Source organism: Rhinoderma darwinii, chromosome 11, assembly GCF_050947455.1.
Source record: "Rhinoderma darwinii isolate aRhiDar2 chromosome 11, aRhiDar2.hap1, whole genome shotgun sequence".
Taxonomy (NCBI): domain Eukaryota; kingdom Metazoa; phylum Chordata; class Amphibia; order Anura; family Rhinodermatidae; genus Rhinoderma; species Rhinoderma darwinii.
In genome coordinates this window covers 17,091,275-17,105,195 of record NC_134697.1, presented here as the reverse complement: position 1 = coordinate 17,105,195, position 13,921 = coordinate 17,091,275, and the positions used below count along the sequence as shown (strand labels likewise).

The following is a 13,921-nucleotide window of genomic DNA, read 5'->3' as shown; positions in this document are numbered from 1 at the left end:
GACTTTTTGATGCCAGAATACTGGCATAAACCCCTTGATATATTCCCCCCAATGTCTCCAGCATCCTGATTCCATTATATGGCAAACAACACATTGAGGTATATACACTAATGCACGTATTCTTTCAGGAATGAATGGTGAGATGAATACAAAGAAAAGGATTATGGGAACTTATTAGTGAGAAAACGGATTTAGTTCCATTACCATAATTATCAGTTCACACAAAGTCAAGGGTTTGTTTTTCAGTATCCCCTATTAACCATTATAACACAAGAGGTTATTTTCCTAAATTTATAACGCCAGTTGGAGATAAGATGGGTATGCCATGATGTTACGGCTGCCTCCAGCTACATTACACCAGTCAAAGCAGAATTGTCATTTAAATTAGGACAGAAACAGGAAAAGGAAGTTTGCCAAAACATAAAGGGGTTTTCCAGATGGGCAATATAGACGTCAAAGACGTAGGTTTCCCATTTCTGATTTCCTTCTATGAATCACCGACGAGCCCCAGCAAAGAGCAGCTCCTCAACATTATATAAAAGGTCCATAAATAATATCGGAGAAAAGGGGAAAAATCAACAGGGACCTTCACTATTCAAGTGCCATCACCTGCACTCTTGGTTGATTCTCAAGAAGAGGGTAAGGCCCCATGCACACGACCGTAAAAATCGTCCGTAATTGCGGACCGTATTTATGGTCCGCAATTACGGACCCATTCACTTCTATTTTCCACGGACACCTTCCCGTTTATTTACGGGAAGGTGTCCGGGCCATAGAAAGCCGCCGCAAAAGATAGCACATGTCCTATATTTTGCTTTTAACGGACCGTGCTCCCATACCTTATGTGGATGCACAATCCGCAAATGCGGGTGGCTGTCCACGGCCGTCTGAATACAGGCACAGCATTGTGCATGGGGCCTATGTATGTACCAGAATTTGGAGCCTTTGAGCTGGGCACTGTTAGTAGTTCAACGCATGTCACTTTTTGTTTTTGGTACTGCATGGCATTGTTATTTGGGCACTCTATTGGGTACTATTAAAGAACAATAGAACACAACTATTTCAGCACTGACTATTGGTATATGGTCCCTTTCACACTACAATTTTTCTTTATGCAGTTTGGGGGAAAAAAATTCTCAAAAACGTATAGAGAAACAACCTCACATGAAAGGGCCTTATTAGGGCACAGGTATTTAGACTCTATGTGGTGGCATTGATATGGGCACTAAATAGTGGTTAAAATGCACTTTGTATGTTGCTCATTTTGTTTTGGCGCCAATGCTCTCCCCGATGCACGGCACATATTGGCTATCTGTGAAACGTTACTTGGGCGGGGGATTTAAAACCCTCTTATCTGTTTCTGGCCCTAATTGATTATGTTCTTGATGTCCTTAACTTTAACCTGTTTCTACACTTCTCGGCTGCTGAATTTCAATGACATGACTTCTTCTCTCATCTGCGTCCTGGTATCACTGCGATCTGACCTTCAACTTGACCTCTATCTTTGCAACAACCTTGCCTTCTCCTGCTGTTCCCTATACTACATTTGCCAACAATCAGAATCTATCAGGGGAGTGCATCGTGGGGTCTACTGTACATCCACGAGTGGGAGGAATACGAGTAAAGACAATGGCACCCTGGGCTCTGTACTCCAAGTTAGCCTGTGCCATTGGGTCATGGTATAGAAGGTCCACTACCTGCCCTCTATTTCTTCCTTGAGGTCCAGTGTTCCTGCTTACAGGGGCTGCTCACCACTTTTCCTTTGACCAAACCTAACTCATACTGTACTAGTCATTACACTTTCATAGATGACTCCATTGACATGTTTACCATATCTTCAGTTGCAATAGCATAGTTCCACCATACATGTGTTATCGCTGATAATAAATGAATTGTAGTTCGGCCTATGCATCTACTAGGAAAATATTAGCATACACTAGAACAATGCTAAAATTTAGATTGTTTGGTCTCCAGAGACAAAGGTGCAAGATTGTCCGGTCATCTCTGATTCTACTTATTTGTTACTTCAAATAGAAAAATAGAAAATATACAGTATATAAAGTGGATGTAATCAGACGGCAAATAATACAGTTATTACCAGCATTATATCTACATGTATATCATCACCGATATTAACAGTTCAACAAGTTTCCTGGTGAGAAATTCATGAACTGGCACCATGACCCTTTGGTGGTTATCCCAGATTTCTCACATACATGAGACAGAGCTGTCAAATTATGATTTCTCTGTTAGGATGGATTTTCCTAAGTTATGGAAACCTCCAATGAGAGTTGAAGACGCTTTGGTTCATTATAAGGGACAGAGGTCCTTTATTTCCAGTCATTAATGGAGGTCCGATCTCAGAGGTCAAAATGATGGTTTCATTTGACATGTCTAGATTAGACATATTTTAAAGTTGAAGGTTATCACTGCTCCATTGCAATACTGAGGTTCGCGTCGGACTGGGGTTCCTTGGGCCCACCAGAGGAGATGATTCTGAGGGCCCACCCCCCATCTATATAGAACATTACCATGTACACTTTTCATTTCATCATAGTCCTTGTTGTTATCATTGTACACACAGGACGTATCAGCAATAAGGTCTAATAGGTCATTTGTGAATCATCCCTTAAGAAATAGACCCTTGTGGCAAGTGATTGGCTCCAAAGAGCTCCAAATGGGTTTGTCTTCTGCTGGACCTTTAAGGCCCATTATTGTGTTAGAGCCTGGGCCCACCGGAGGATCCTCTTGTTCTCTGGTGGGCGAGTCCAACCGTGAATAAGGTCATAGGTTTGAACCAGGGCAACATCTGAATAATATTTGTATGGTCTTTCTGAGTTCTCACGGGTTTCCCTTTCTTTTCCAAAGACATGCCATTTAGATGACTACCAATGGAATGGGTCTAAGGGAAATTAGATTGTAATCTCTTGTGAGTGTATTCTCTGTACAGCACCACAACATATGTCATCTTCATATAAATTACATGATCAGTGAACTAACAAATAGGGTTCAAAGCCCTTGAGTGGAACTTATGCCTTAGTTAAACTCCCTGTGCATAACTTTTTTTAGTTTTCCTCATATTCAGCACATACACTTCCTCCCATGGTCATGGATATTCACGCATTAATATGACTTATTAGCAATTGAACTTTTAGTGGTTCCAGCCCTTCATCCGATGTTTTATGGCTTCTAGATGTCTCCAGCCAAGAATATTTGTTCCATTTGCCAAAAGAGTGAAAGTGTTTCAACATTGAAAGTTTCTTTTAACCCCCAAAGTAACAAATCAAGACCAACACGATCACACAGCCGCTTGCCAACAATGTCTCTTGATCTTCGGAGCAAGATACCGCAGATAACAAGCAACTGGAAAGTCTTACAAGTGAAAACTGATGGGGAGACAATGAAACCTTCTCTAATGTCTTTGACAGACAAACGCACATAGGACATCTAGGTAATACGAGAGAGACACTTATCTATAGAGAACAATTACAACAGATAGACCATGCTCATGAATAAGTATCTAGTAAGTATCTCATGGTAAGTAAGATCCTGGCTAAAGCAGCCGGCACTGAGTTTAACCAGGAGACCCTTTAGCTATTGGTGAGATTTATAGACTATCTAAGGGTCCTTTTACACCGGGCAATTTTGACCATAATAACAAGCGCCGATCAACAAGACAGCTTGTTGATCGTCACTGGTTTGCTGAGCTATGATCAGCAATGTATGGGGACGAGCGATCGTTACAATGATTGCTCGTCCCCATACATTTCCTTCATGTCGGCATCACCTCTCCTTCTTTTCACAGGGAGATGTGCTGCCGAAACAATAATATTTTCTGCGGCATAAACTATACAACCGGCCGATGAACGAGTTCATCGGCTGATCAATATGCTGTTCGCACAGGGCAATGATTAGGAAGGAGCGTTCATATAAATGCTCGTGTGCCCGATCCTTGGCCAGTGTAAAAGGGCCTTAGGCTATTTTCTCATCACATATTTTTGGCCCATATTTAGCATGGAAAAGCTCCCAAAGTATACATTAAATGCAGCCACCCATCACCATAGACTATAATAGTGTCCATTGAATAGTGTCCATCATAAAACGCTGTTGAAAAGCTGATATGTTAAACGGAAGCCTGTGATGTATGTCATACAGGGGCATCTGTCATCCATAAGCTCCCATGTTAAAAATAAAACATCTAGCGCACAGTATATGTTTTTTTTGCATAATCCTGTTGTATCGAATAGCGTAGTCTACTATGCTGTTCCATACTTAGAGAAAAAAGATATACCGACGTATACCAGCCCAACGGAGGCCAAAATAACTATTTTGGCCCACATTGAGCTAATGGAGCCCTAAGGACACGATTAGCATGTACGTCTAGAGCTTTCCTGACATACAGGCTAAACGTAGGGCAAGAACGTGATGTGAAGGGGGCCTAATGCTTGCAGACACATGAGGATGTGCAGTGTTGGTGGTGTCCTTGAGCTTTTCACTTCTCTTGTATAGATATATCATGCCACTTGGGCTTAATAGGAGTACTAACATAGCCGACCTGGGGGCATTTTTCGAACGTTACAACCCATCGGCCCATCCATGTATTAAATGATTGGTTGGCATGTAATAATACATTTCTCCTGCAATGCCTGGAGATAACAGCTGATCGCCTGGGATTTCTGAAATCTGACCCGTGACGATCAGCTTGTCCAACTCCAAATAAAAAAGGCCTTATCAACATGAGACAACCACTTTAAAGAAGCTCTGTCACCAGATTTTGCAACCCCTATCTGCTATTGCAGCAGATAGGCGCTGCAATGTAGATTACAGTAACGTTTTTATTTTTAAAAAACAAGCATTTTTGGCCAAGTTATGACCATTTTTGTAGTTATGCAAATGAGGCTTGCAAAAGTCCAAGTGGGTGTGTTTAAAAGTAAAAGTCCAAGTGGGCGTGTATTATGTGCGTACATCGGGGCGTTTTTACTACTTTTACTAGCTGGGCGTTCTGACGAGAAGTATCATCCACTTCTCTTCAGAACGCCCAGCTTCTGCCAGATCACGCTGTGACGTCACTCACAGGTCCTGCATCGTGTCAGACGAGCGAGGACACATCGGCACCAGAGGCTTCAGTTGATTCTGCAGCAGCATCGGCGTTAGCAGGTAAGTAGATGTAGCTACTTACCTGCAAACGCTGAAGCTGCTGCAGAATCAACTGTAGCCTCTGGTGCCGATGTGTACTCGCTCGTCTGACACGATGCAGGACCTGTGAGTGACGACACAGCGTGATCTCTCGAGAACACGCTGTGTCTGCACTGCCAGAAGCTGGGCGTTCTGAAGAGAAGTGGATGATACTTCTCATCAGAACGCCCAGCTAGTAAAAGTATTAAAAACGCCCCGATGTACGCACATGATACACGCCCACTTGGACTTTTACTTTTAAACACACCCACTTGGACTTTTGCAAGCCTCATTTGCATAACTACAAAAATGGTCATAACTTGGCCAAAAATGCTTGTTTTTTAAAAATAAAAACGTTACTGTAATCTACATTGCAGCGCCTATCTGCTGCAATATCAGATAGGGGTTGCAAAATCTGGTGACAGAGCCTCTAACATATTCCCTGACAAATCTTGTGTTCATTTTTTGTTCCGTACAATTTTCTATACACAGCTCTTATGTGTTTCCATAATTACAGACTAAGGCTTCGTTCAAATCTTCATGGGGAATCCGTTCATGGGTTCCGTCGGACCTTTCCGTTTGCATTACCATTCATTTCAATGGTGACGGATCCGGTGCAAATGGTTTCCGTTTGTCACCATTGTGTAAGGGTTCCGTTGTTTTGACGGAATCAATATGGCAGTACACTACGGTATTGATTCTGTCAAAGCAAGGGAACCCTTACACAACGGTGACAAACAGAAACCATTTGCACCGAATCCGTCACCATTGAAATCAATGGTGATGCAAATGGAAACCTATGGCTTCAGTTTGTTTCAGTTTGGACTTTGTTCATGGGTTCCCCAGATGGAAAGGTCCAACGGAAGCCATGAACGAAGTCCCGACGCAGATGTGAACAAAGCCAAAAAAACATCCCTTACTGCCTTCCTTCCACCTCCTCTTCTACTATCTGGAGGAAGTGGAGTAACATGTGACTGCAGGATATAGCTAATAATAATAATAATAATAAAAAAAAATCATATCAATATACTTATATTACTGATTCTACACTGTTACTACGCTACTGATCTCCTGCATCCCCTACTGCAGCAATCGCTCTCTTTCTCAATGACATTCACTCCATGGTGATGGCATCATAGCAGGCAGCAATTGGCTACTGTGGTCAGGTCATGTGCCATTATTATGGATGATACATTATCATCTAGTATTGTCAACAAGGAGCGGCAGGGGATGCAGGAGACTGACAGTGCAGGAATGAAGGAGAATTATTAAGATGAATATATTGAAGGTTTTATTATATTAAGAGGTTCCCCGCTTTGAACAATCCCTACTTGTTAGAATGTTCCTTGACAATAAGGTGATCAAAAAGTCTCCCGCTGCTGGAACCACCAGCGATCAGCTGTAATCTTTGGGAAACTGGCAGTAGGTGTTTAAATTACCTGCAGCACCACCACAGGGCAAATGAAGCATTACACAGTGCCCATTCATATCAATGTGTTGTCTGTATAATGTAGGACAGGACAGATCCTGCAGAGCGAGAGACGCTCTTTGTAACTGCTCTCCACTCTGACCAAGATTTGAGGATCCTGAACAGAGGACCCCCCCCCCTCTATTAACTCAGAATTCCCTAATAGGGTATATGAAAATTAGTTTTTTAAACTGGACAACCCCTTTAATATTTTATTCCCATAGAACATTATATGTAAAAGTTGGAAAACCCATTTAAAATAAAAGTTAAAGGTTTATTCCCAAGGATATGAATGCCATAAAAGCCAGATAGTTGTGGGTCCTACCTCTGTATCTTTAAATTTCTAGGAAAACACTAGAAAACCGAAAGTCTGTAAACAGTGATGAGATTAAAAGACAAAAGGGGAAGAATAACCCTGATGTAGGTTTCAGTGATCATCTCCCTCGTATATCACCCATCAGATGATCAACGATTCCACACATTGTGTACAGAAATCCCATGATGTTAAAATTTGAAGACTATATACAGTATATTATACAAGAATATACACAAACATTAAACATGCCTAAAGGGCAAATACCCTCAGGTTAGATTCTCCCAGAGTCTATGAATAAATATAAGTATATATTGTGGAAGTGCGGTCCATGTCTTGTTCTACAGTACTGATATATTATGCAGTGTATCCCCCTCATTTTGGGGGTTTTCCTTGGTACCAGCACTCCACACATTTGGCCCATGTGATTTTACTTAGGGAATGACCTCATAAGTGTTTCTGTTGTGTTGTGCTCTCAGTTGGCCACTAGGAGCGCATGGTAAGGTGAGCTCATTCCATCTGTTCACATGTGTGGTGGTATCTGGTGGTTGGAGCCATCTGCTTCTGGTCCGACTCTTTCATAGCTTCCGTGCTGCAGCTCTGCTCCTATTCAAGTGAAAAGAAGCAGAGCTGCAGTAACCCAGCACGGCCGCTATACAGTGTATGGAGCCAACTGCTTCCGGCACCGACCACTTCATAGCTTCCGGTCCCCGGAGGCAGCCAGAACAGCTGATCGGTGTGGGGTCTGGGTGTCGGACCCCCACCGATCATATACTGATGACCTTTCCTGTGGATAGTTCATCAGTATAAAAAACAGCCCCCAACCTGAACAACCCCTTTAAGGGGGCCCTCTGCCACTTTAAGAGTAGCTAGAAGAATGCTACTGTCTATTAGATTGCCGATAAAGGAATGTAAATGTAAAGGATCTGCCAGACACAACTTCTGTGTCGACGCCCATAGGTAATCAGTCTGCACCTGCTTCTATGTCTGTGAGACTGACTCCATCTTCCACCACCCAGGATGGCAGGCTTAGGAGTGGGAGAGCCTATCACAGCCTGGCCAGACGGAGCTAGCTCCCACCCTCTGTCTATTTATACCTGCCTTTCCTGTGCCTCCTTTGCTTGTGATTCTTCTCTGCTGGTTTCCTGGCCCTGCTGCAGCTTCTTGAACTACTGATACTCTGCTTGTGATTGACCTTGGCTTTACTGACCACTCTTCTGCTCTGCATTTTCGTACCTCGCTCATCTCCTGGTTCACTTCGCTTGTTGCTCACGGTGTCCCCGTGGGCAGCTTCCCCATTTCCCTGGCTTCTTTGTACCCTTGTCTGTTTGTCTGTCGTGCACCTATTGAGTGTAGGGACCGTCGCCCAGTTGTACCCCGTCGCCTAGGGCGGGTCGTTGCAGGTAGGCAGGGACTGAGTGGCGGGTAGATTAGGGCTCACCTGTCTGTCTCCCTACCCCGACATTACAGTAAAGCTAATGAATTTCCTAGCTGACAATTACTGAGGATTGTTGGCGCGACATAAGGGGGATACTGTATAATAAGAGAGATGCTCAATGATTGGAGCGCAAGGGGCCCGAATACCGTTCTAGCACAGGGGCCCCTTCCACCTTTGCTTTAAATAGTAGTTGCATTCTAAACTGAATGTACACAATAAGCAATCATTGAAAGTAAAGCATGATTGGCACATTTTTTTTTAAACTTTACTTGTATATTTTGATTATCAGCAATTGTCAGGGGTTGTGATCTCTACTGACGACACAAGGAGAGACGGTGCAGAGAATATGATTTTCCATCTACTGCATTTTTCGATCATCTGAACGGTTAAGACTTATAAATGGAGTGATTTGGGCATTGAAAGTATATAGGGAAATTGCTTATAATGCACTTTCCTAATATACAATGAGAGGTTCACCTAGGGTGACTGTACTCTTGTCTATCCTGATGGCTTCTGTGAGATTGCAGCAAGACTTCATGTAAACTTTACCTAATAGCTGATTAAGTGGTTCAGTTATTTCATTTGCACAGTCAATATCAGTCAGGAGTAGAGATGAGCGAACCGGGACAACCGAACCCGGTTTCGGTCCGAACTTCCGGTAAAGTTCGGTTCGCAGCGAATCCGAACTTCACCGGGTTCGGCCGAACCCGTTTTGACCGAACCCGGTCAAAAACATTATACAAATCGGGAGCCACTTATCTCTATCAATCACTGATAGAGAAAAGAGGCTGCTGATTAAAAATAAAATAAAAAGCATTTCATACGTACCCGGTCGTTGTCTTGTTGACGAGTCCCTCTTCTTCCTCCAGTCCGACCTTTTCTGACGCGGCAGCCTGTGATTGGCTGCAGAGGCCTCTGCAGCCTGTGATTGGCTGCAGAGGCCGCGGCAGCCTGTGATTGGCTGCAGCGCTCACAAGGCTGCATCGTCATCAAGGAATGTCGGGCCGGATGTCGAGAGGGACGCGTCACCAAGGCAACGGCCAGGAGACCGGACTGGAGGAAGCAGAAAGTTCTCGGTAAGTATGAACGTCTTTTTTTTTACAGGTACTGTGATCGGTAGTCACTGTCCAGGGTACTGAAACAGTTACTGCCGATCAGTTAACTCTTTCAGCACCCTGAACAGTGACTATTTAGTGTATGTGCACACACACTAATTACGTCCGTAAATGACGGACGTATTTCGGCCGCAAGTACCGGACCGAACACAGTGCAGGGAGCCGGGCTCCTAGCATCATACTTATGTACGATGCTAGGAGTCCCTGCCTCTCTGCAGGACAACTGTCCCGTACTGTAATCATGTTTTCAGTACGGGACAGTAGTTCCACGGAGAGGCAGGGACTCCTAGCATCGTACATAAATATGATGCTAGGAGCCCGGCTCCCTGCAGGGTGTTCGGTCCGGTACTTGCGGCCGAAATACGTCCGTCAATTACGGACGTAATTAGTGTGTGTGCACATACCCTTACTGACGTCGCCTAGCAACGCTGCCGTAATGACGGGTGCACACCTGTAGCCACCCATCATTACGGGGCCTCATGCACACGACCATAAAAACACCCGTTATCACGGGTCGTAATTACGACCCGAAATAGCGGGCCCATAGACTTCTGTTAGCCACGGGTACCTTCCCGTTTTCTCACGGGAAGGTGCCCGTGCCGTTAAAAAGATAGAACATGTTCTATTTTTTTATTTTACGGGCCGTGCTCGTAATTACGACTCGTAAGTACGAGCACGGCCGGCCGGCCACGGGCAGCTGGCCGCTTTTGCGAACCGTGCTGTCATTATAATTATAGCAGCACGGCCCGTAAAATAGAACATGTTCTATTTTTTTAACGGCACGGGCACCTTCCCGTGAGAATACGGAAAGGTACCCGTGGGTAACAGAAGTCTATGAGCCCGTTATTGCGGGTCGTAATTACGACCCGCAATAACGGGTGTTTTTACGGTCGTGTGCATGATGGGAGCACGGCTCGGAAAAACGAACGGCTGCCCGTGCTCATCTCCTGAAATAATCTGTGCTGCCTTAAACTCTGTGGACAGGTCAGGATCCTGTTTCTTTTAAATGCTGCTAGGGAACCCGCTCGATCCACTATATAAGGCTACGCTACAGTGCAGCATTTAAAAGAAACAGGATCCTGACCTGTCCACAGAGTTTAAGGCAGCACAGAGTATTTCAGGAGATGAGCGTGCAGATTCAGTGCTGTTGTGAACTCTGCTCTTACCATTACGTAGCTCTCAGTCTGTTATCTCTCCTCCACTCCTGTCCTCAAGAACACCTTCACATGATTGGCAAGTCACCACGTAATGGTAAGAGCAGAGTTCACAGCAGCACAGAGTATTTCAGGAGATGAGCGTGCGGATCTTGTGCGTGGTGGTGACTTGCCAATCATGTGAACGTGTTATAGAGGACAGGAGTGGAGGAGATGTAACAGACTGAGCTACGTAATGGTAAGAACAGAGTTCACAGCAGCACAGAGTATTTCAGGAGAGGAGCGTGCAGATTCAGTGCTGCTGTGAACTCTGCTCTTACCATTACGTAGCTCAGTCTGTTACCTCTCCTCCACTCCTGTCCTCAATAACACCTTCACGTGATTGGCAAGTCACCACCCCGCACAAGATCCGCACGCTCATCTCCTGAAATACTCTGTGCTGCTGTGAACTCTGCTCTTACCATTACGTGGTGACTTGCCAATCATGTGAAGGTGTTCTGGAGGACAGGAGTGGAGGAGAGGTAACAGACTGAGAGCTACGTAATGGTAAGAGCAGAGTTCGCAGCAGCACTGAATCTGCACGCTCATCTCCTGAAATACTCTGTGCTGCCTTAAACTCTATGGACAGGTCAGGATCCTGTTTCTTTTAAATGCTGCACTGTAGCGCAGCCGTATATAGTGGATCGAGCGGGTTCCCCAGCAGCATTTAAAAGAAACCGTGTTTGTGTATGTGTGTGTTTGTGTATATATGTGTGTTTGGGTATGTGACTTTGTCTGTTTTTGTTTTTATATGTGTGTGTGTATATATGGGTGTGTTTGTGTATATGTGTTTTGTGTATATGTTTGTGTATATATGGGTGTATTTGTGTATATGTTTGTGTGTAGATGTTTGTGTGTGTTTTTGTATATGTGTATATGTGTGTATATGGGTGTGTGTTTGTGTGTATATATGGGTGTGTTTGTGTATATGTGTTTGTGTATATGGGTGTGTGTTTGTGTGTATATATGGGTGTGTTTGTGTATATGTGTTTGTGTATATGTGTGTTTGGGTATGTGTGTTTTTGTTTGTATATGTGTTCGTGTATGTGTGTATAACTGTGTGTGTGTGTGTTTGGATATGTGTGTTTTTGTTTGTATATGTGTGAGTTCGTGTATATGTGTGTGTTTGTCTGTTTATGTGTGTGTGTATATCTTGTTGTGTTTGTGTATATATGTGTGTGTCTGTGTATGGTTGTTTGTTTGTGTGTGCGTGTATATATGTGTGTAGGTGAGTAGAAGTATTGGTATTGTTCACATTGATAACTGTTTTTTTATGTTGTTGCAGATTTTGATGTACCGATTGGACTACATCTACGATTCGTTGGACTACTGCGTAGATCTGCGTTTTTTCAAATTTTAATAAAATGGTTAACGAGGGTTTTGTTGGGGATTTCTTATTTCAATAAAAAAGAATTGTCTTTGTGTTTTTTTTTTCAAACTTTATTAGTGCCTAGATAATGGCAGTTGGCTGATTGACAGCGTCCATTATTAAGGCGGTACTTAGTGTTAGCCGGTGCAGAGGCTAGCACTAACCACCCATTATTACCCCGGTACCCACCACCACCAGGGGTGCCGGGAAGAGCTTGGTACGATCCAGTACCCAACCATCTGTTGTGATGGTCGGGTACTGGGGCGGCCGTAGGCTGGTATTATGAGGCTGGGAAGGGCCAAAATCAGTGGACCTTCCCACCCTTGTAATGCTAGGCTGCTGCTGCTGTGTTGTATCGGGCTGGTTATAAAAATGGGGGGGACCCCCACGTCGTTTTTTTTTGGAATTTAACAAATTTAGCAATAGACGGGTCCCCCACATTTTTAATAACCAGCCATATACAAGGCCGCAGCAGTCTGGCATTACATGGGTGGGAAGGGCCACTGGTTTTGTCCATTCCCAGGCTAATAACACTGTGTTGTATGTGGCTGGTTATGATAAATTGGGTGGAACCCCATGTCTTTTTTAAAAAAAAAATGTAAATAAATAAATAATTTAAAAAAATGACGTGGGGTCCCCCCCCACTTTTATAACCAGCCAGATACAACACAGCAGCAGCAGCCTAGCATTACAAGGGTGGGAAGGTCCACTGTTTTTGGCCCTTCCCAGCCTCATAATACCAGCCTGCGGCCGCCCCAGGGCCCGACCATCACAACAGATGGTCGGGTACTGGATGGTACCTGGCTCTTCCCGGCACCCCTGGTGGTTTTGGGTACCGGGGTAATAATGGTGGTTAGTGTTAGCCTCTGCACCGGCTAACACTAAGCCTCGCATTAGTAATGGATGTTGTCACTCAGACAGCGGCCATTACTAAAGTGGTAATAATAAAATTTGAAAAGAAAAAGACAAAGATATAGATAAAATATTTTATTGAAATAAAGCACCCCCAACACAACCCTCATTAACCATTTTATTGTAGAAAAAAAACCGTCATCGAAGTAGTCCTCGAAACCGACGTAGTCCAAACACCAAACCTGTAAAAAAATAAAATAATGAAATAAAACATGTTGTAGGCTTAGATTCAGTTTAATGTGTGATACTGACTGTTATACCATGTATAGAAGCCTGCCGCGAAGTTGACTTAGATACAGGGCGCCAGCAGACAGTATCATACATGGCCATACAGACATATATACATGCAAACTATCATACATACATGCATACACACACACATGAAAACATACATACATACAAACAAACATGCAAAGATACATACATACATATATACAAGCATGCACAAATATACATGCAAACATAAATACATGCAAACATAATTACATACATGCACATATATAAACATACATGCAAACATACATGCAAAAATAAAAACATGCAAACATACATACATGCACATATATACATACATACATGACAACATACATACAAACATACATGACAACATACATACATGCAAACATACATACATGCAAACATACATACACACATGCAAACATATATACATGCAAATATACATACAAACATGCACATGTATACATACATGCCAACATACATGCAAACATACATGCACATATATACATACATACATGACAACATACATACATGCAAATATACATACATACACACATGCACATATATACATACCAACATACATGCACATATATACATACATGACAACATACATACATACATGACAACATACATACATATATATATATATATATACACACATGCAAATATACATACATTCATGCAAACATACATGCAAACAT

The 13,921-nt window shown here is 43.2% G+C and overlaps 1 protein-coding gene across 1 annotated transcript in view; it reads right to left on the bottom strand.

Annotated features, from left to right (window-relative positions):
- The window catches only part of GOLGA7B (golgin A7 family member B), a 102,524-nt gene extending 93,255 nt beyond the window's left edge, over positions 1–9,269 (bottom strand). Inside the window, exon 1 of the mRNA XM_075843066.1 lies at positions 9,223–9,269. The gene's annotated coding sequence lies outside the window, so the exon portion shown is untranslated. The remainder of the gene's footprint in view (positions 1–9,222) is intronic.
- Between the last annotated feature and the right edge of the window lie 4,652 nt (positions 9,270–13,921).